The sequence below is a fragment of the Myxine glutinosa genome, chromosome 3 (assembly GCF_964187855.1).
Source record: "Myxine glutinosa chromosome 3, kmMyxGlut1.1, whole genome shotgun sequence".
Lineage (NCBI taxonomy): Eukaryota > Metazoa > Chordata > Myxini > Myxiniformes > Myxinidae > Myxine > Myxine glutinosa.
Genome location: NC_136263.1, coordinates 125,507,366 through 125,530,594, shown reverse-complemented (window position 1 = coordinate 125,530,594; position 23,229 = coordinate 125,507,366). Strand labels below are relative to the sequence as shown.

General features: G+C 44.3%; 1 protein-coding gene across 2 annotated transcripts in view; it reads left to right on the top strand.

Moving 5' to 3' along the window:
- Positions 1–23,229, top strand: part of NOL4 (nucleolar protein 4) — a 604,446-nt gene that overhangs the window by 368,126 nt on the left and 213,091 nt on the right. The gene's annotated exons all lie outside the window — the stretch shown is intronic.

Below are 23,229 nucleotides of genomic sequence, written 5' to 3'. Positions count from 1 at the left end.
TGCTTGTACACCCCTTCATTTTCTTTTAATATATGAGTCTTCTTTTAGTTGTTGTATAAGTTTGGCCGCTGGCACTTGCAATCAAAAAGGTTGTAGAATTCTTCATGGAATGTGATTCACAAGCGCCTAGGGCTGAGGATTTCAGCTTTAAGCTTCAGCATTTATTGGCTTCAGAATGCCCTTCTCAGTACAATGTAGGCCATGCTGCAGGAATGATGAATCTTGACCTGAACATGACACAAAAGCTGATGGGTTTTGGGCCATTGTTATGCTGGGGTTTTGCTATCTAGCTATGATGTAGTGCGTTTACTACAACATTGGCAGTGACACTTAGATACAAATCCTCAGCTGAGTTGTTTGTTCTTCACCATCACTTTTCTTTGTCACTTTCACCTTTCCTAGTTTTTCATATATCTTGCTCACATACTTTTACACGTATTGATTTCCCTTTTGAAAATTTCTGCTGGAAGAATGTCGTGGTTACAAGCTTGTTGTCTGATAACGTGTTTTATGAACACCATTGAATCTTATGAACAGCCACACGCAAGCACCATGGTGTCTCATGTGAGCACTCACTTTTGCCATATTTGTGCTGTGCCGCATCATGCTGAACCCATGGTCTCCGAGGCAACTACAATGATAATAATCTGTTGAAATATTTATATGAGGATTTGATCAAGAATTTCCTCCTCTGCGCTTTGTAGTTCATCTTTTTGTACCCCGTCGCACCACGGAGCGAAAGGGGGACTATGGTTTTCCCCTCCGTCCGGTGTCCGTCCGTCCATGCGTGCGTGCGTGCGTGTGTACGTGTGTACGTGCGTGCATAAGCGAAGGACCGCATTCAAATTTGGTGTGTGGGTGCAACCCACGTCAAAATCAAAGATGGCCGCCGCCATGTATGTCTGACGCCATGTATGTCTGAACCTTGTGAGCGGAATACCTTGAAAAATAAGCGAAGTACCAACTTCTAATCGGGTGTGTGGGTGTATCTAGGCATAAGGAAGAAGCCTATTGAAAATTGGGTCGCCACGTCAAAATCCAAGATGGCCGCCGCCATGTATGTCTGAACCTTGTGAGCTGAATATCTTGAAAAATAAGCGAAGTACCAACTTATAATCTGGTGTGTGGGTGTATCTAGGCATAAGGAAGAACCCTATTGAAAATTGGGTCACCACGTCAAAATCCAAGATGGCCGCCACCATATATATGTCTGAACCTTGTGAGCGAAATATCTTGAAAAACAAGCATTCTGAGTATTGCGCTGCAATACATGTCCCCTACCGGCAGTCTGTCGTCCGGAAAACTGTTGGGGAAATTACCAAAGGTTATTTACCCACAGGTTCTGAATCGTTCCCAATCGTTAATTACCTCAAGACGGGCTCACCTGTGATTCGCACTCGGGACTTCGATTTATACACCTTGCAGACAGGTCAGCAGAAGCACGAGAAAATACGTTGTTGATAAAGAACCTTTCGAGTGGCTAAATATCAGTAATTTATTATATTTTCCGGTTCACAATCAATGATCGATGTGTATATAAATGTTGCTCTGCTTGGCTCCGCCCCTCCCGAAAGCGTGCGCTGTGTCGCGCTTTTGACGTTCGCGAGACGAGGACGAGAGGTTCCTCCAAGATCCTGTCCAACGATGTTCTAATCATTTGCACCTGAGCTGGTGCACCTGATTCTAATTTTAGGTATTTGAAGTAGTGGTAAATGTAGGGGTGTACTTACTTTTTCCACATGCAAAATTTGCATTTATGTTTATTTAAATTATACAATGGACTACAAAATGTAAATGTTTCATGATATTTGTTATATTATATCACCTTTATCTATCAATATTGTTGAAATGAAGATCAAATAGCTGTATGTTGAAATATGTTGAAAAAGTCAAAACTTTACATGGGGTGTACTTACTTTTTCACGTGACTGTATATACTTGAAAAATCTGCGATTTTCACAATTAACAAACTCTTATAATGCAATAAACGGAATCCCTTCTATGGGCCCTGTCATACACTCACACACAAACCAAGAAAGGATTTTTATCCGATCTCAAATGTCATTGAGAAAGATATTTACGGAGAGGAGACAGTACGGAGAGCTGGGCCGGGACGGCAGAGATTCTGGCACAGCAAAGCACCCCTAACAGAAAGGCAACGCTCATTCACAAATTGGAATCCAAGGCGAAAATAATGGATCTCTGATGCCAACGGCCTTCCCCAACACGAGAGTGCGATACAACCTACAGGGCGTTCCCAGCAAAAAAGAGAACGAATGCTATACATCCAGTCCTCAAATAGTTCTCCCTCCAAATTCCTCTTACCTTTCACTTGATGCAACACGGACACTCGGACGGCGCCTTGCCACCACTGGCCCAATCAGGACACAGCCCTTGGCTCTAGCCAATTGTGGTGATTCTTTTTTCCAGAGTGTCCGGAAATAGTATGCCATACAATAGTATTTTGTGGTGTCACAGCCGGAATTTAAAATGGATTAAATTGAGATTTTTCATCACTGATCTATATATAATTACTTAAGCTCTGTCAAGATGGATGGGGAGCGTCGGTGAACTGCAATCTTGAAGTCTTTCCACAGATTCTCAATGGGGTTCAAGTCTGTTCAAGTTCAAGTGGCTGGGCCACTCAACGACTTTCACGTTCTTGTTCTGAAGCCATTCCAGTGTTGCTTTGGCTGTATGCTTGGGGTCATTGTCCTGTTAGAACGTAAATCTTTGCTGCAGTCTAAGGTCTTCTGCACTCTGAAGCAGGTTCTTCTCACGGATTTGCACGTTTTTGGCTCCATTCATTGTTCCCTCTATCCTTACAAACCTTCCAGTCCCTACCACTGCAAAGCATCTCCATAGCATGATGCTGCCACCACCATGCTTCATGATAGGGATGGTGTTAGATGGGTGATGACCTGTGCTTGGTTTCCACTAGACGTAGTGCTTTGCATTCAGGGTAACAAGTTCAATGTTCATCTCCTCAGACCACATCATCTTTTGTCTCATGTGTAATCGTGAAGCTGTGTAATCGGACTGATGAAAATCAGTTCCACGACTTTGACCTGGTAGTAGGTTTAATGACAATTTGATCTCTGGCAACATCCTGTAAGAATACAATCATGCAATATATCAGGATCATGGAATCATGGAGAAAGTTCAGTAATATCAATCAATGCAAGCAAGCCTAGATTATCTACGTATACGCACCATCCGAGTCTACATGTCATGGATTAAATGTCACAGGAGTGTCTCAGAGCGATGGTCGTCCATCAGTTCTTATAGACGCCTCTCAGTGGTTAGAGAGAGCATCACACCTGGGTTCAACTTAGATACATTTTCATTACATCATGCTCAGATTCTTTCACGTGCCTTTTTGCAAACTCCAGGCGTGCTGTTATGTGTTTCTCTCAGGAGTGGCTTCTGTCTGGCCACTCCCCCATAAAGCCTAGATTTGTGAAGTGCTGCAGAGACTGTTGTCCTGCCAGAGGTTCTCCTCCCTCAGCCAAGGAACTCTGTAGTTCTACGTCATAGTGGTCATTGGGTTCTTTGTCATCTCCCTGACCAAGGTATTTCTTGCTTGGTTGCTCAGTTTGGTCGGACAGCCAGCTCGAGGAAGAGTCTGGGTGGTTCCATATTCTTTCCCTTTCCTAATGATGGAGCTCACTGTGCTCTTGGGAACTTTCAATACTCCAGAAATTGTTTTATAACCTTCACCAGATCTATGCCTCATCACAATTCTATGTCGGAGTTCTACGGACAGTTCCTTGGAGTTCATCCTCGAGTTTCTGCTCTGACATACACTATCTGACCGCCTCTCCATTTAGCAAAAGACGCAAAAATCTAGTGTAATTTATGTGAGAAAGTTCTCCAACTCTTTTGTTGTGCAGAGGCACATCCCTTTCGGTTACTTGTTCAAGTATCTTAAGCTTCATTCAGAAGCTTTGTCAGCCATTTCCGTTAGGAAACCTTACTTCGCACGCACAATATACGGAAACATGCAGTTATTAATATTGCAGCTAAGGGGTTGTATGCATGTGCGCCAAGCATGCTGGGATGAATTGCGTCTTTTTGAAATGGAAAGTCCCTTATTGTTATGTGATTTGTCATTGTGTGATATACAAACGGACTTTGACACACTTTTTTGCTGAAAATGTGAACTGAAGATAAATTGTCCATAATCTTGCATCTAATGAAAAGGTAAATCATATGACAGTTTCATCACAGAGACTTGTCAATTTTACATTTTCCTCTGCCCGAGTCGTGGTTGGAAATAAACTTTGACTTCACTTCACTGCTATGACTCTAGGACTGGCAAAATCCACTAGTTTTGATCATGCAGAAAGCTAATAGAACAAGCTCTTGTCTTGGCATCAAATCTACGGGCATTGTTCGGATTTCGTCTCTCGCTCTACAATCGGGAAGAGCTAAATGCGGCGCACAGTGTGAGAGCTCACCGATGCAAATGAGAAATTATTGTTATGATTATAGTCTCTTGCTGGCAAGATATGTGCACTCAACTTTGAGCTATTTAGCCGGGATTTGAATCTCACCCCGACTCTAAACTTTCAACCTGGTGTTTTGCACCTGCCAGCAGAACTTGTCGTCGGTGGATATTGAAGGTCTGAAAAGTATATGTCTGAAAAGGAGTCCAGTTTGTGCTGGAATTCTAAAACAAATTACAAATTTCTGCTGCCCTCAGTCGAACATCAGGCCTTCAATATGTATTATTGATGATAATTTTCAGTTTGTTTTGTTGTTTTTCCCAAGTAGTGCTGAGATGCATTGAATGGTGGCAGTCGTCTCGAACTGGCATGACAGTTTGATGATAATTTCATGCCTTTTCATGATTAACACGGGCGCAGGTGGCAGTTTACGCTTTTTATTTCGCACAGATGTCAATTTTGGCCAATATGATGAACGTGGAATTTGTCTGAACTGGACGTGAAATCTTTCTTTCACGATCAATATTGTCTTTCAGAATCGGGTCAATGCTGTGTGTGTTCGTCAGGTGTTATTCACTTGCTCGGATTTTGCTTTCGATGCTTTAAAATATTGGCCTTATTGTCAAATAACTTACAGCTATTTATCGACATATTTTCTGCCCACATTTTAACGATGTGAATTTTATTTTTTTTGTATACAAGATCGAGGCTCGTGAAAGAGCTAACATTAATCACACAAAACGTCAAACCGACACATAAAACACAAAATAAGGGGAGCAGTAGACAAGATGGGGAGAGAGGGAGAAGGACACGAACACAACATTTGAGAGCAGAGACATCGAGAGAAATGTGGGAGGGAGAGGGCTTGGGGGGACGTGGGAGAGGTATAAAACATATGGACACTGCAAGCACTTCCAGGAAAGAAGTTGGAATTTCAAAAAAGTGTATCTGGGGTGAACTAGCGGGGGTAGAAAAGATCAAGGTTTTGGATGGGGGAAGATAAGAGATGGTGGTGAACAGCTGTTTTAAAGACCTGGAGGGAGGAGTGGGATTGAAGGGAGTGAGGAGTTTGTTCCAGAGGCGAGAGAAAAGGGGAATGAAAGAGTGAAGTGAAGGTGAGCAGAGAGCCTAGATTTTGGCAGTTTAACCATAAGAGGGTTGCTGGCAGATCTTGTGCGACCTGCAGGAATATTTGGGGGACAGAGCACAGAGAGAGCTGGGGGAGCAAGGCCGGAGAGGAGTCGGTAGAAGACAGAAAGGCCACCAACGTGCCTGCGGTGAGTGAGTGAAAGGCCCTTGGAGTTAGCTTCATCGCAGGAGATTCCAATTATTCTGAAAGCTTTGGCTTCAACAGCGTGAAGCCGAGCTAGGTATGAGACAGGAGCACCGGCCCAGAGGGGGGAACAGTATTCCATTGAGCTGCGGATGAAAGCCTTGTATGTGGCGAGGAGCTCAGGTGTGCCAAGGAAGGACTTCGCACGATGGAGGATCCCCAGTCGGCGACTGGCTTTGGAGGCCAGCTTGGAAATGTGGTTTTCCCAAGAAAGATCATGGCAGATAGTGAGACCCAAAAGCTTGAGCAACAGAACTTCTTGGAGAGGATTGTTGAAAAAGTAGATGGGAGGGTTTTCCAGTCGGTCTTTTCGGAGTAACATAGTAAGAGTGTGAGATTTGTCAGGATTGACAGACATGTTCCACTTGTTTGACAAGTCTGTGATTTTGTCCAGGTCTGCAGAGAGTGAGGAGGCTGCAGACTGCCGATCTGAGGGATGAGGAATGGAGCGGCAGAGAGTGGAGTCATCAGCAAAGAGATAGAGAGGGTTTTCCAGAGAGTCGGAGAGATCATTGATGAAGACCAGAAATAGCACAGGGCCCAGAACACTACCTTGGGAAAGTCCAGTCAGAACAGGAAGGAGAGATGAGAGAAATCCATTCAGGGCCACACGTTGACTACGACCAGAGGGGAAGTCCGCAAGCCATGGGTGGAGATTTCCATGGATACCATTGGAGGAGAGTTTGGTGAGCAGAGCTGGGTGCCAGACCGTATCGAAGGCACAAACAAATAATGTGAATTGTGAATAATAACTCAACAAATGGTGCAAATGGCTCACCTGCAAGAATTGCAACAACTTGCTTACTTTCAAGTCACCATTGAAATTTCATTTCCTTAAGTTCAGTGTTTGTAATGAATAACTTTTGGTCTTACTAATAGGTGTACAGTCGTACTTAAATCTTGATGTGTAAGGGGGCAACAAAAATGGGGCATGCACACTACATATTACATGCACACAATAGTGGAACTTCTCCTTTTTATGCGTCAATGGAGGCATTATGTTTTCAGGTTGTCCGTCTGTCCATCTGTCCATCCATCTGTCCATCTGTCTGTCTGCTGTGATCGGTTTTCGATACCGCAATAACTTGAGAATGGCTGAAGGGATCGTAGTCAAACCTGGTGCAGGTCTGTACAATAAGGTAAAGATGAACCGATTAGATTTTGGGGCCACAATGTCAATGGTCATAGGTCATGTTAGGTAAGAATCCTGTTACCACGATAACTTGTGGACCAGTGATGGGATTCTGACCAAGGTTCGTACAAGTATCTATTATGATGCAGAGATGACCTGATTAGATTGTGGGGTCAAGAGGTCTAAGGTCAAAGGTCAAAGTCTGTAATAAGTCTATAACTTGAGAGCGGCTGAAGGGATCCAATTCAAACTTGGTGCACGTATGTATTAATGATGCACATATGAACTGATTCGATTTTGGAGTCAAGTGGTCAAAGGTCAGAGGTCATGTTAAGTAAAAATGATGTTGCCACAACAACTTGTGACCAAGTAATGGGATTTTGAACAAACTTGTTATAAGTACAGGTACAGGTATATATAATGCAAAGATTAACTGATTGGATTATGGCAACAACAAATCAAAGGTCAGATGTTATGTCAGGTAAAAATGTAATAACTTAATAAGATCTGAATGTATTGAAATCAAACTTGATACAATAATTATAATGATGTAATAATGCGGGCGGAGACATATCTGTCGACGTCATGGCGGCAAAGAGTGTCGTTCTAGTTCTCAATATAATCCATTTCCCTTCCACTTCCTACAACTTGCAATCACATTTTTGTTTTCCTTCATAACCCTTCACCTCTATCTTTCATATTGGCTTTCCTCCTCTTATCTTATCATTTCCTCCTCTGAGGTGTATATAAATGTTAAGTTAGCTTTATCGTGACGTTTTTCCAAAGACACTTCTAATAAAAAAACGAAATATATTTTTATATTTATTTTTGATTCACCCACCCTTTATGAATTAGTACAAGGTAGATGGCCTCAATGTAAAATTTATTGCATCACAATCCACACATTATGGTTAGTTATTGACACAAATAGCCATCAATGTAAATGACATCTCTGTCTCATTGTTTAGCACATGTTTGTCCCTCTTTACATCCTCCTCACCCTCCTCCCCTTGAGGTGTCGATGAATTGCCTGCACAACACCATTGAAAAGGATTGTTACAATCCACATATTTGGAAAAGGAGGTGACCTAACTATCATGTGACAACTGATCAACATGGAGTGAATTATTTCACTTGGTTTTCTCTAAAAAAATAAAAATTTGTGTTGTTGTGTGCAAACATTAACTCAAAATAAAGGGGTCATGGGGAATTAAATGATTAGATATAAATGCATTTTTCTTGGAGCAAACAGTTTTGTTCCTCCATTTCTAATGCTGTATTGCACAAATGTTACAAGCAGTTTGATGGGGCATTTAATATTATCACGATGAACATGCAGCAGAAAAATGATTCCATCTTTTAACCCTATAGAGCCCCAGGGGTCATATATGACCCCGCCTAATAACTGCCACCAATTAATTAAGACGCTGATCACATATCTATATCCACACCCTTTTAAGCCCAGTGTTCCATCCGTGATCCCGTTAGTACATGTAAGTCAGTATAGAGGGCGCCACTGAGGTTCACTCTCTGATCAGAGATGGAAGCCCCCATTGTTACATGCTGACCTCAGATCGGGACCACGGAAAAGTTGTCAGACACACACATAAAGGTAAGTTTACCGTAACTACTGATGGTAATTATTCAAATGAAAGGTCATCGAATGTAAATGTATATGCTATATACTTTTAGTAAGAAAAATCCGCTGACTACAGGGGTTCTGGTGTTTCCATGTCGATGGGTCACTGGTGACCCACTGGGCTACGGGTGTCATGTTGGTGGGCCACCAGTGACCCACTGGGTCTTGATGTTACCTCAAATTCTGGAAACTTATGTCTGATAGGCATACACCTGGCGAACGAAACGAAAGTACACCTGGCGCAAAACCGACTTTCAGCCTCCAGATCAAACTTTCCTAGGTCCAGAATTTCCTGAGCCTTACACCGATGACGATGGAACCATGCATACCCCTTTACAATATTTCCGTATGTTCATTACTGAGGAAATGTTGCAACTGAATGTAGACAATACCAACCAGTACAGTTTGCAAAAAAAATGGCGTCAGTGTTAAAACTAACATCAAGGAGATCGAGCAGGTTCTCAGCATGGTTCTGCGGATGGGCGTTGTTCAAATGCCTGGTGTACGGGTCTACTGGGAACACGATTTGCTCCTGTGGCCGACATCATGTCACGAAACAGATTTCAGCTTATCCTACGTTCACTACATTTCGTTGACAACGAGGGAAGCGACGCAGAAGCAAAAAACGACAAGTTGTGGAAGGTACGACCCATACTCGCAATGTTTCGTGAGCAGTGTCTGAAGATTGTTCCTGGCAAAGAGCAGTCTATCGATGAAATGATGGTCGCGTTCAGTGGGATAAAGCAATACATGAAGGGAAAACCGACAAAATGGGGATTCCAGATTTGGGCTTTAGTCAGGTTCACTATGTCAATAAATTATATTTCGTTCAAAATCGTGGTAGATTAGCAAACCTATACATTTTTGGAAAGGTTATAGCATAAGGAAACTAAAAATCAATGTTTACATTTGGAGAGATACCTGTATGGTGGCCATTTTGGATTTTCAAAATGGCCACTGTAAAATACATATTTTGTTCTATTTCTGCCTCTAATTACCCTAAAAACTTTTTAAATATACTAAACCTATATTTTCAGGGACAAGGAATCCAATGAAAGTATCAAATTAGTGCTATGGGGAATGGTAAGACACGAATCAAAGGTTTTGAATTGCAAAATACTGTCTTTATATTCGCGATAAGTTGCATAATCAAATACATGTTATCATTTTGTACAGGCAGTTAATAACATCAAAATGTGTCACAATAATTCATATCACCAAACATACACAGGCAGTCAGCAAAATCATATATACACATGCAGTCAGTATAACTTCACATCGACACAGGCAGTCAATGACAAAATATACACAGGCAGTCAATGGCATCAAACATACACGATTACAGAATATGCCATTTAGAGTTCGTCATCACTGTCCTGTGTGTCGTATCCGACAATATAGTCCGCATCGTTTTCACAGTCCGTTCCACACAAGCAAAGGTCGGTCAAATTGATTGGCAAATCGAATTGGTCGAATGGTCGATCGAATCGAATTCGATGAATCGAATCGAATCGAATCGAATCGATTGAATTGGTCGAATGGTCGAATGGTCGATCGAAGCGATTGGTCGAATGGTCGAATGGTCGAATTGGTCGAATGGAATTGGTCGAATTGGTCGAATCGAATTGGTCGGAATTGGCAAATGTAAACATTGATTTTCAGATTTTCAATGTAATAACGTTTTCAAAAATGTATAGGTTTGCTAATCTACCATGATTTTGAACGAAAAAACATAGTGAACCTGACTACTAGATGCAGTGTGACCAGTCTATTGCATGACTTTGACGTATATCAGGGGAAAAACAATGCTACGAGAGAAAAAAGTCCCATCGGAGTTGGAGGTGACGTCATTGTCAACCTGTGCGAGACACTGCAAAAGCACAATAACTACAACATTTTTGCGGACAACCTCTTCACCTCAATGGCCTTGTTGGAAAAGATGAAATCGGACGGATTCCAGTACACAGGTACAGTCAGAAAAAAATCGGCTGTCAGGATGTACCTTGGATGGCGAGAAAGCGATGACCAAACGTGGTCGGGGAACTTACGACTGCCGTGTTGAAAAGGACACAAACATAGTCTGTGTCAGGTGGATCGACACCAAGCCCGTCACGCTTATGTCTACATGCACTGGACCAGAACCACTCGATATGGTACGTACATGGGATAAGAAGAAAAAGGATTTCGTTGAAGTACCCAGACCAAATGTCATCAAGGAATACAACGAGAACATGGGAGGAATTGACCTCATGGATTCGTGTATCTCGCGCTACAAATATCCACTGAAATCGCGTCGATGGTACATGTACTTGTTTTGGCAGTTTTAGGCATTGGCGTTGTCAACGCTTGGTTCCTGTACCGTCGCGACCATGAGCAACTACGAAGAGACAAGAAGCAAGCATGCAATCTTCGCAGTTTCCAGGCAACAATTGCAACAGGCATCATCGAAGTCAATCGCATCCGCAAGCGAGGTAGACCAAGCGACGCCAGTCCGAGTGCTCCCAAACCACCAAAACAAGTTCGTCGGCCACCGAACTTGGACTCTCGAAAAGACCAAGTAGCCCACTGGCCAATCAAGAGTGAAAAATGCGCCGTTGTGCCTTATATGTAAAAATGAAAACTGACACATACTGTGAAAAGTGTGAGGTGCCACTGCGTTTCACGGAAAAACGAAATTGCTACAAGGAGTACCATTCTGTGTACAGTTACAGATATATGCTCCTATTTAGATTTCAAGTGGGGTTATAAGACTGGGAAGACAAGGAGGGGTACACAATGGTGCGTGTCACAGTGTAAATCCAGAATTAACGCCTTGTACATCCATAGCAGATGTACAAACAGTCAGTGCAACTTTAGGATATATTTTAGATTTATTGAGACCAGTACACCATCGGTCAACAATGACCCAATGGGTCACATATGACCCAAAGCCAAATAGTAGGTCAATGGCTTAATTTCTTCGAAACTTTGTATTTTTCCTGTTTTGTGTTCCACAATAAATCATTTAACCTAAATAAAGAATATTTTCCATGACTGCATGTGTTTTTGGGCTCTAGAGGGTTTTAGAGATTTGAAAAGAGGTTTTTGGTGAAACATTTGACATGTATGCTTGGGATTAGAATTTCCATTAGGCATGGGAAGACTTGTATAGCGTTAGATGGGACCAGTGGCCGCGTGTAGTTAAGATGGGCCTGCCCATTCAAAATCAGGCAACATCGAAATGTTTCGACCGCATTGATCCACTTTAATAAATCTAGGGAATAGGCCTGATGCATCTTCAGTATGGTGCAGAAAGGAATCAATTTCGGTTGAAAACGTTGCCTTCGTGTTTGAGTAAATACATTTTTTGGGCTGATAGTAACCTACCAACGTTATTTGTGTGATAGTTCAAATAAACCTCAGAAACACCATCATAAGGAATGATTTTGCTAAGTTTCAATTAAATTGCATCGTCAGTTTTGGAAAATAAGTTTCACATATCACTGGGCTGATGGACAAATGACTATGTATGGTCCCTGAAAATAGTTCTCGATGAACAAAATCATACAAAAATATGCCATTTCGTGTCTGTCTGTCCGTCTGTCTGATGAATTTTTGACACCAATACATTCCGTCGTTACTTATCCAATCTCAACCAAACTTGACATGATGAACAAGGGTTACATAATGAAGGTTGTAACACATTAATTTGCCCCCCTCCCCAAGGGGGTTTTCTCCCCTGAGCGGGTTTTCCCCACCATTGCCGTCAATGGCGTTGCGTGTTGAGGTGTATATCAATGTTAAATTAGCTTTATCATGGTATTTGTCCAAATACGCTTCTAATAACAAAACTAATGATAATAGCATAATTTTAATGTTATTACAAAACAATATGAATACAAATAATATCCCACCTCCCCAAGGTGTTTTTCCTGCCGTGATAACATTTTTATACTGAACTTGATTGCTATGACAGTGAGAGCTCACCATTTTCGTGAAAGCAATGGCCGACCAGAAGTAAAAATATTATAAACCACAAACATGTTTGATTCCATTTTTAAATCGTTGATAATGCTGTTTAACACTAAAGTGAAATAAATTTGCAGGAATCCGCACATCAGTCTATGCTAATCACGTCAATGAACACACCTGATTGTAGATCGACTGTAGCCTAAATACCCCACTAGGGTTAATTAAACGACCCTTCATGCCGCTTTTTGTTTGCTGCCCTCATTTGCCTAGCTGATTGCATCATATGAGTGGCCACAACCCCCGAGCAGATTCGGCATATCTTAGTTATCTAGTTCCGTCAAGTCATGTCCGACTTCTGGTGACATTCATGACAGATTTTTCCTGAACATGGGTGCTTGACAATGTAATTACGGCAGGTAGGCGGGAGCTCCTGTTTCAAAATGAGATCACTCAGTTTCTTTGATGACTTTTTGATGGTCCATGGTGAGATCTTTGTCCATTTTGAGATTAAGGCCAACAACAAACAACAACATGCATTTTAAGGCCATTTTCCCTGCTAGAGCGGGGGTTAGCCTTGCGGTCCCCATGACAATCTTCTCCATTTTGCCCTATTTTCTGCATCTCTCCTTGTTAACCCCCTTGCCCGCATTTCTTCTTCCACCATCTTCAGCCAAGTCTTTCTCAGTCTTCCCCGTCCTCTACTTCCTTCTACATTAATTTCCATTACTCTTCTCAACCAGTCACTTTCATCCTTCCTCAACACATGACCAAACCATCTCAACGTGTTCCTCTTCACAGCATCAATCACAGGCAATATTCCCATCATCTTTCGCAATTCATCATTTGTCTTCCTCTCTCTCAACGATACTCCGCACATCCATCGAACCATTCGCATTTCCACCCTTTCCAGCCTTCGTTGCTGCTCTACGTTCATTACCCATGTCTCGCTCCCATAAATCATAACACTTCTCACACATGCAGCATACACCTTTCCCTTCAGCTTCAGCGACACTCTCCTCCTCATCAGCACGCCACTCAGTTCCCAAAACTTCTTCCATGCACATCTCACTCGAGCAACCGTTGCCGAGTCTGATCCACCTTCTCCATTCAGCATGTCTCCGAGGTAGCAAAATGTTTTCACACCTTCCAGCTTCACGCCGTCTCCAAGATCCAACTCAACATTTCCTCCATCTGCAGCTCCCTCTGTGCACACCTTACATTTGAATGTAGCTGCCACACTGGTAAATGACCCTCTCAGACCACTACATTTTTGATGAACCCACTCAGCGCACATTGTACATTGAATGGAGTTCACTCCGACACCCTTCCTGCACACAGCACACGGCCACTTCCCAGTTCTTTCCACCTCACCACATGCTTTACCACTTGCCATCACCTTCGTCTTTCCGATATTCACCTTCAGACCTTTTGTCTCCATACATTCCTTCCACTTGTTCATCTTTTCCTTCAGTCCATCCATACTTTCCGCAATCAACACCAGATCATCTGCATACAACAACTCCCATGGTAAACCCTCCTTTACGTTCTGAGCCAGCACCTCCATCACAGCTACAAATAGTAGTGGACTTAGTACCGACCCCTGATGCACTCCCACCTTCACCTCAAACTCACCACTGTTCCCGTCCTTCGTCCTTACAGCTGTGCGTGCTCTTTTGTACATTGCCATCACTACTCTGATCAACCATTCCTCCACTCCTAACTTCCTCAATGCCCATGTCAATACTTTGCGTGGAACCCTATCGAATGCTTTCTCCAGATCAACAAACCCAAAAAACAACTTCCTCCTCTTCTCCATGTACTTCTGCTGCAACTGCCTCACAATGAAAAGCGCGTCTGTCGTTCCTCTGCCTGGCATAAATCCAAACTGCATTTCGTCGATCTTCACTTTCTTCCTTATCCTCCTCTCCAACACCCTTTTCAATACCTTCATTCCATGCTCTAATAACTTTATCACTCGGTACGAGCCACACTCCAGAGGGTCACCTTTCCCCTTGTATAGAGGGACGAGGGTACTCAGTTCCCAATCCACTGGAATGCGGCCTTCTTTCACCACCAGATTACAGATCTCTGTCATTCTCTTCACACCCCAACTTCCTGCTGCCTTCAACATATCTCCCATAACTCCCGTCGGCCCTCCCGCTTTTCCACTCTTCATTGCTTTTATCGCTTCCTCAACTTCCTTCTCAGTTATCTTCTCTGCCGGTCCTAAAACTGGGTTACTCTCTATGTTGCCGTCCCATTCATTCTCTGTATTCAACAGCATTTCCATATATCTTTTCCATCTTCCTTTAATTCCATCTGGGTCGACAACGATTTGTCCCACTTCATCCTTCAAGCAACTCACCCCCATCACATCACACCTCTCTTTCGCTATGTGCTTTGCAATCCTGAATACTGCTTTCTGACCCTCTTCCGAATCCAAGCGTTCTCCGAACATTTTCCTACATGCCTCCTGCGGCTTTGCTACCTCTTTCTTTGCAGCCTTCCTGGCTGCCTTATAACTTTCATGCTCTGCTGTTTCTGCTCCCGTACCCTTCGCCTTCTGCCACTCCTTGAACTTCTTCCTCTTCTCATCAATCCCTCGTGGTCCCCCTGTACTTTCCTCTGCTTTCCCTCGTGGTCCCCCTGTATTGTCTTTCCCTCGTGGTCCCCCTGTGCTGTCTTTCCCTCGCGGTCCCCCTGTGCTGTCTTTCCCTCGGTGTGACCCTAACCCTAATCATCAACCCTAACCCAACCCTAACAGTCCCCCTGTGCTGTCTTTCCCTCGTGGTCATCCTGTGCTGTCTTTCCCTCATGGTCCCCCTGTGCTGTCTTTCCCTCGTGGTCCCCCTGTGCTGTCTTTCCCTCACGGTCCCCCTGTACTGTCTTTCCCTCGCGGTCCCCCTGTGCTGTCTTTCCCTCGCGGTCCCCCTGTGCTGTCTTTCCCTCGCGGTCCCCCTGTGCTGTCTTTCCCTCGCGGTCCCCCTGTGCTGTCTTTCCCTCGTGGTCCCCCTGTGCTGTCTTTCCCTCGTGGTCCCCCTGTGCTGTCTTTCCCTCGCGGTCCCCCTGTGCTGTCTTTCCCTCGCGGTCCCCCTGTGCTGTCTTTCCCTCACGGTCCCCCTGTGCTGTCTTTCCCTCGCGGTCCCCCTGTGCTGTCTTTCCCTCGCAGTCCCCCTGTGCTGTCTTTCCCTCGCGGTTGTCAGCTCTTTCACGAGCCTCGATTCAGTATTTAAAAAAAAAAAAAAAAAAAAATCCTCTTTCCAACTTCATCATCCCACCACCATGTTTCCGAGTGCCTCGGTGGTCCTTTTGTCCATCCACAAACCTCACCAACGGCTCCCAACAGACTAGCTTTCATTGACATCCAACCACTTTCAAGCTCAACCACATCATCCTCTACCCTACTCAGCCTCTCTTTTAATGCCTCCCTTACTGTCACCTCTTTCAACCTCCACACCTTCATTCTCGGTTGGTACTTCACCCGCCGAGCTCTCCTCGCACCTTTCACCCTTATGTCGCAGACAACCAAGTGGTGCTGTGAAACAGCCTCCTCCCCCGGGATCACCTTTGTGTCCCGGAGGTGCCCCCTATCCATGGGCGGACTGGCCATAGGGCATTTGGGCAATGCCCGGTGGGCTGGGACCGCTGGGTAAAAAATGGGCCACTGGGCTGGATAAAAAAACTGCTGGGAAAAAAAAATTGTCACGGAAAACTTCTGCCTCCATCCCCGGGGATTCCCCGCTAAAAATCAAAAGGTCAAAAGGGCATTATAATTACTAGCAACGGTAGGTTCCAATGAAAAGGCAAAATATCAGAAATTGAAGGCTTTTTTTATTTTACACGATTTATATAAACATCCGTTAAATCATATCACACGCAAATCATCAAAATCTAAACAGTATCGTTAGAATTTCAATAAAATCCACATCACTGTGCTCCGAGACTGGTGTGCAGCTGTGTCACGTCCTTATTCACCAGATCTGTATTCCTCGGAGTGCCTCCGAGACTGGTGTGCAGCTGTGTCACGTCCTTGTTCACCAGATCTGTATTCCTCGGACTGCCTCCGAGACTGGTGTGCAGCTGTGTCACGTCCTTGTTCACCAGATCGGTATTCCTCGGACTGCCTCCGAGACTGGTGTGCAGCTGTTTCACGTCCTTGTTCACCAGATCTGTATTCCTCGGACTGCCTCCGAGACTGGTGTGCAGCTGTGTCACGTCCTTGTTCCTGCCTCCGACAGTCCTCGTCTTGGCGAGCCTTCGTTCTTGCAACAGCTTCCTTGGACGTTTTCGTTCATGAAGCTTTCCGTTTGGTTTGGGAGGCATTTTACCGGTTTATCTGAAACGGTACCCGCCCAGAAACACGTACCAGAGAAAACAAATCGTTTGCGCAATGGGCTCTCCGATATTCGATGTGTTCACGGTTTGAATTACGTAACGTAACGTTTGTGACGAAGTTTGTGACTTTTGTGTTCACGGTAGTGTTTGATGTGACGGTGTGAACGTAATTTCGTAATGTTTTTCGTTTTTATTTTCGTAATCGTTGAATGAACCTTTAATGTTTAATGAACGTTTAATGTTTAATGAACGTTTAATGAGCGCAAGAATAATGTTTAATGATCATTAAATGAATGAATGAATGAATGAATGATTGTTATGAATAATGCCATGGCGTCGCGTTGGCAGCAGTGACAATATAAAAATGTTTGCCAAGAATTTCAAAGAGAGAAAAGGAACGTTTATCAGCAATGTCGTCTATCCTGAAGTTCTAAGCTGAAGAAGAGGTACCGTACAAAATCATTCAATTCTTTTTCCTAAAAAAAAGCGTACAGTTGATATGACTAATCACGATTTGAAACACGATGGAATAATATTTACCGATATGAACAGTGATGTGGTTTTTAAAATTGAAATTGTAAAAATACTGTTTAGATTTTGATGATTTGCGTGTGATATTTAACGGATGTTAAAATAAATCGCGTCTCCCAATTGAAGCCCCGCCCTTAGGGCGGGTACCGTTGCTCTTAAGTCTTAATATAATTATAATGGCGATACAACAATTTTTATCGCTTTGCTTTGAAGAACGGGAATGAAGGGGGAGGAGCGTGTTAATATGTCTGGTTGAAGGTTTTGGGCTGTGAGGGGGTTTGAAGCCAGATTTTAATATTACAGCCGTCATGTTGGTGCTCGTCATCACTGCGATGCGAAGCGAAAGACGCCTCAGAGCTGTTACATTCACAATCGCTATGTCGTATGTACTCCCGAAACGTGTTTCCTTCATTGTAAAAACTACCAAGTCAGCAGTTAAAAGGATTTTGAGCCGATAGGCCTAGTAAGTTTAGATAGGTCTACTGACTACTGATCTAGTATTGATAACAATGTCGTGAACTGACTTACGATGCTAAATTGGACACTATTGTGTAAATTGGTCCAACCGAATAGTGGACACTATTGTGAGCAGCATTAAGCAGCGGTTTGACAGATCAGCAACATCAACATTGCATGCTGATCTCTCACTTCTTCACCCAAGGAACTTTGATCAAGTGCCATCGGGAGCTATGGAAGAGCTGCATAAACATTTGCTGAGATTTGATGATGGTGTCACTGTGGAACAACTACGAAAAGAACTGCGAAGCCTTGGAGAACAATGGTCAACACTGAAACAATCAGTAGCAGATGCTTATACAGTGCAGGAGGACAGTGAGTCTGAACAGGACAGGAAGACTCTGTCAAGTACATGTAAGTCATGTAAAGCCTGTCCTCTCTGCTGCTACAAGGTGCTCCTCAAGTTGAACCTCTTCACTGATGCCGACAAGAGCATTGGGCTTGCCTACAAGCTGCTGCTAACGCTGCCTGTGTCACAAGTGGCATTTGAACGGTCTTTCTCTGTTTGAAGAGAATCAAAAGCCGTCTGCGAAGTACAATGACACAAGAACATCTTGAGGCGTTCATGTTGATGTCTGTGGAAAAAGGGATCCTGGCCAAACTTGAAATGAAACTAAGGATATCATTGATGGTGTGGCTGCCAGAAGCAGCGAACTGCGCAGGCACCTACTCTCTCAGACATGACATGTGCTCGTGTTACTGAAAATAAATGTAATTTTTAGTGGATTTTATTTAGGTTTTTTTTTTCAAGCATTTCGTCTATTTTCTCAGATAAGCAACATATAAATGAATAATGGGCCGACCTAGGTGAAGGATGCCCGGGCCGGTTTTAAGACCCAGTCCGCTACTGCCCCTATCTCGCCCACGCACCATCAGGTAGTCAACGGTTGTCGTCGACCCACCTGACGTGTATGTAACAAGCTTATTATCCTCTCTGGAACTGAGTATTACAAATCAACAAATCAGCTCCATCAGCAAACTCCAAAATCCTTTCACCTTCTCCATTTCTCACACCATATCCGTAACCCCCATGAACTCCCTCAAAACCATCCATACTCCTTCCCACATGTCCATTCAGGTCTCCTCCCACCACAACAACTTCCTCATCTTTCACGTTTTCCATCAGCTTCTCTATCGCACATCAGAACTTGTCCTTCTCTTCATCGCTTCGACCAACCTGCGGAGCATATCCCGAGATGACGTTCACCAAGAGCTTTCCAATCATCATTTTCACCATCATCAACCTATCACTCACTCTCGTCACACTCACCACACTGTCTACAAACTCCTCAGAAAACAGGACACCAACACCATTCATGCCCTCCAGGCACCCTTGCCACACAAACTTGTATTTCTGTCCCTGCCTACCCTTCACAATTCTCACACCACTTCCCTTCCATCTCGTCTCCTGCACACAACATATGTCCACTCTTCTTCTGACCAATACTTCCACCACTTCTCCTGATCTCCCTGTCATTGTCCCTACATTCCATGTCCCAAACCTCAGAAACCGATCTCCACTTCGGGCTGTACCCTGCCCATATGTAGTTGTAATTGTCATGGTTCTCTTTTTGAGGCAATGTTTTTATGGCCGGATGCCCTTCCTGACGCCAACCCTCTTAGTTGTCTCTTACGACACGCAGGGATACGGTGTACCTATTCTGACCAGGGTACACACTGGGAAACGTTTAAAACATGGAAATTCTGGGGGGGGGGGGGGGGGGAGGGCAGCGTCAGCATCACGGCTGCGGTTTAAACATATTCCAACAATATCCAAACAGAACCATGAAAACCATGAAAAACAATCTGGGAAAAGTCTCCAAGCGAGAACGTGGATTTGAGAAAGAAGGAGCAGAGGCGGGAGAAAAACGAGATACAGGGGGCGGGGCACAAGTCGAGACGAGGAGGAGAGCGAACAAGCACGTGTCCGGGAGGAGAGAAAGAATCAATATAGAATTCTTTGTCTATCTTTGTCTGTCTATATATATAATTCTTCTTGAGATTAATTAAGGCCGCTATCTGATAATTGACGATGGGCTTCCTGTTGATAAAGGTCCATCCACCAGACAACCACTTTACCACCTTTGACCACTGGTTTAACGACAATAACTGGGTGGTTCTTGAGAGTTCTAAATGTAATCCATTCATCATGTGAGAGATTGAGAGATATTGAGTTTCTGTTTAATTCCAATTGTTGAGCATTTAAAACCGACATTTAAAAAAAAAAAGATAAATCGGTTGTAGCAAAGTAACCATCAGGTGGAGTTCAATTGTAGTGACGATGGGATACGTGTGGTGGAAGTTGTTCAACATTGGAAAAGCCAGTTGAGTTTGCGGGTCTTGTTGGTCATAAAAGCTAAAAGCCCACTTTTCCTACTGCAAAAAACAGATCTGTTGGGATTAACTGTTAGCTTAAAACAAAATGGCTAATTTATAGCTCACCTGGAACGAAGTTCAGGGGAGCTTATGCGATGGCGCGTCGTCCGTCCGTCAGTCCCTAAAAACTTGAAACTTCTTCTCCGAAACCGCTGATGGGATTTCGACAAAATTTGGCACCAATGATATTTGTTGTGTTGTGACTAAAGTTTGTTCACGGCATTTTTAAAAATCGCGGGCTATGGGGGTTTACCGGGGGTCAAAGTGCATCCAGGTTTGACCCCCAAAATAGGAATTTGCTATTTCCTCTGATACTACACACAATATTTCGATGAAACTTCACCACAACCTTAATCACTATACATCGGATTTTTATGTGAAAAAATAAAAAATATTTTTTCACATAAAACTGCTTTTTTGCGCGCAAAAAAATTATTTTGCTATTTTCGGAGGAAAAAAATATTTCGCCCTTTTTCGGGAAAAATAAAATAAAATGCCCTTTTTGGTCGAAAATGTCTGGCAACGCTAAAAAAAATTAGGGAATTTTTCGAAATTTTTAACTGCGATCGAAATTTTTAACTGCGATCGATCTCAAAAACAAAACGTTGCGTCCACTTGCGTGCGTTGCGTCCCCAGCGTGTACAGCAGTGAGGCGGTGTACTACAGTGAGAGAGTGTACACAAAGTGTGAACAAGTCTCCTATCAAGATGAGTGCTGCTCTTCGTGACAAGTGGCTGAAGGAATTCAATGCTGGCGGCGATGGGGCCACCTTCAAGTACGTGTCGAGTGACACGGCTTTCTGTCGAGCTTGTGAAAAGGCTTTCCGGGCGAAGCAGAAGTCTGAGCTGGCCCAACATGTCCGAGGAGACCGCCACAAGAGCAACTTGGCCTTGAAGAAGAAGAGGACGGTCACGCAAGCCACCATGGAGGACTTTGGTGGCGGAAAGAGGCACAAGTGCGACGTCGTGGCTCAGGAGCTGTGCCACTGTGCCAGGCCATGCTGGCCGCTGGCATCCCATGGTCGAAATTGGAAAACCCTGCCCTCCGGTCGTTCCTGGAGAAGCACATCACTCTCCAGATCCCCGATGAAAGCTGGATTCGAAAGCACTACCTCGACAAGTGCTACGGCGAGGCCTTGGCGGGGATCCGTGCCGACCTCGGACAGCAGCCCATCTGGCTGTCCGTCGACGAGACGACCGATTCGGCAGGTCGATATGTGGCCAACATCATCGCGGGGACGCTTGTCCAAGGAGGGGTACTTTCGTCCCCACCTCGTCCAGTGCATGTTTCTGGAGAAGACCAACTCCGGGGAGATCGTGCGTGCAGTCAATGACACGCTGCGCTATCTTTGGCCTGATTTCAAGCCGGAGTGCCTCAAGGTCCTCGTCAGCGACGCCGCGGCCTATATGATCAAGGCCGGCCATGCCCTGAAGGAACTCTTCCCGGACTTGCTGCATGTGACTTGCATTGCCCACGCGCTCCACCGTGTCTGCGAGACAGTCCGAGAAATGTTCAAGGACGTCAACGACCTGATTGCCACGACGAAGAAGGTGTTCGTCAAAGCCCCGTCGCGTGTTGTCTTTTGGAAGGAGCAGCAGCCCAATCGTTCTCTCCCCCGGTGGGGGACGTGGATCGACGCCGCGGTGTTTTACGCCGAGCACTTCGAGGCCGTCAAGGACATTGTGGACCAGCTGAACGATGATGACGCGATGGCAATCGGAGTGCCAAGGACCTGTTCGGAAAGGCGGACATCAAGCTCAGTTTGGTCTTCTTAAATGCCCACGTGTCGTTCATCCCGAAGATCCTTAAGCAGCTGGAGGAGGCCGGCATGGAGCTGGCCAAGGCCTTCCAGCTCCTTGATCAGGCCAAGGAGGAGCTCGAAAAGATCCGAGGCTGCCGTAAGGAGATCCTGCTCACCAAGTTCAAGGCGGTGCTGCAGCGCAATCCCGACATTGGTGTGCTGAGGACAGTGGCTTTGATCCTGGATGGAGATCAGCACGGATCTGAGGTTGGTGTGCCGGCTGGAGTCAAGCTTGCTGACATCCCCCTCTTGAGGTACTGCCCCATCGTCAGCGTCGACGTGGAAAGGTCCTTCTCCGTCTACAGAAACGTCCTCACCGACCGCCGACACCGCCTCACCAAGGAGAACATTACCAAGATAATGATTTCAAACACCTACTTTAACCGTTCCTAAAAGGGTCTTGTCAATTTCTTCTAGTCCTCTACTTATCAAACAATGCGGTTGCAATAAAGGTACCTGAACGTCATTTTTTACCTGTTTACTAGCCCAAAGTGCTTAATGTTGTGCAGGAAAAAGCTTACCATTTTTTGTTCTTTTTTTGACTGATTTCTGAAAAACTTGGTAATAATAAAAAATGAATAAAACGGGGGAAAAAAATATTTCGGGATTTTTTCACATAAAAAAAAAATCCGCTTTTCAAAACATAAAAGGCCTATTTTCTTAACATAAAAATCCGTAGTCTATTAATCACCCATGAAGTACCGAAGATTGTTCACGGCACTAAAACAATCGAAGTCTGAGGGGGTCTACGGGTGGGTCAAATTGGGTCCAAGTTTGTCCCCCCAAAATAGAAATTTGCTTTCTTCTCTGAAACTACATACATGATTTCAATGAAACTTCACCACAACCTTCATCACCCGTGATGTACCAACATTTTTTCAAGGCATTAAAAAAATCTGCCTCTTTGGGGATCTACTGGGGGGGGGGGGGGGTTACCCCCCAAAATAGGTATTTGCTTTCTTCTCAGAAACTACACATGCAATTCTGCTGAAACTTGACCACAACCTTAATCACCCGTGTTGTACCAAAGTTTGTTCCTGGTATTTAAAAAATCGGGGTCTAAGGTGGTCTATGGGGGTGGGGTGGGGAGCTTGCCCCCCAAAATAGGTATTTGCTTTTTTTCTCAGAATCTACACACACAATTTCGATGAAACATCACCACAACCT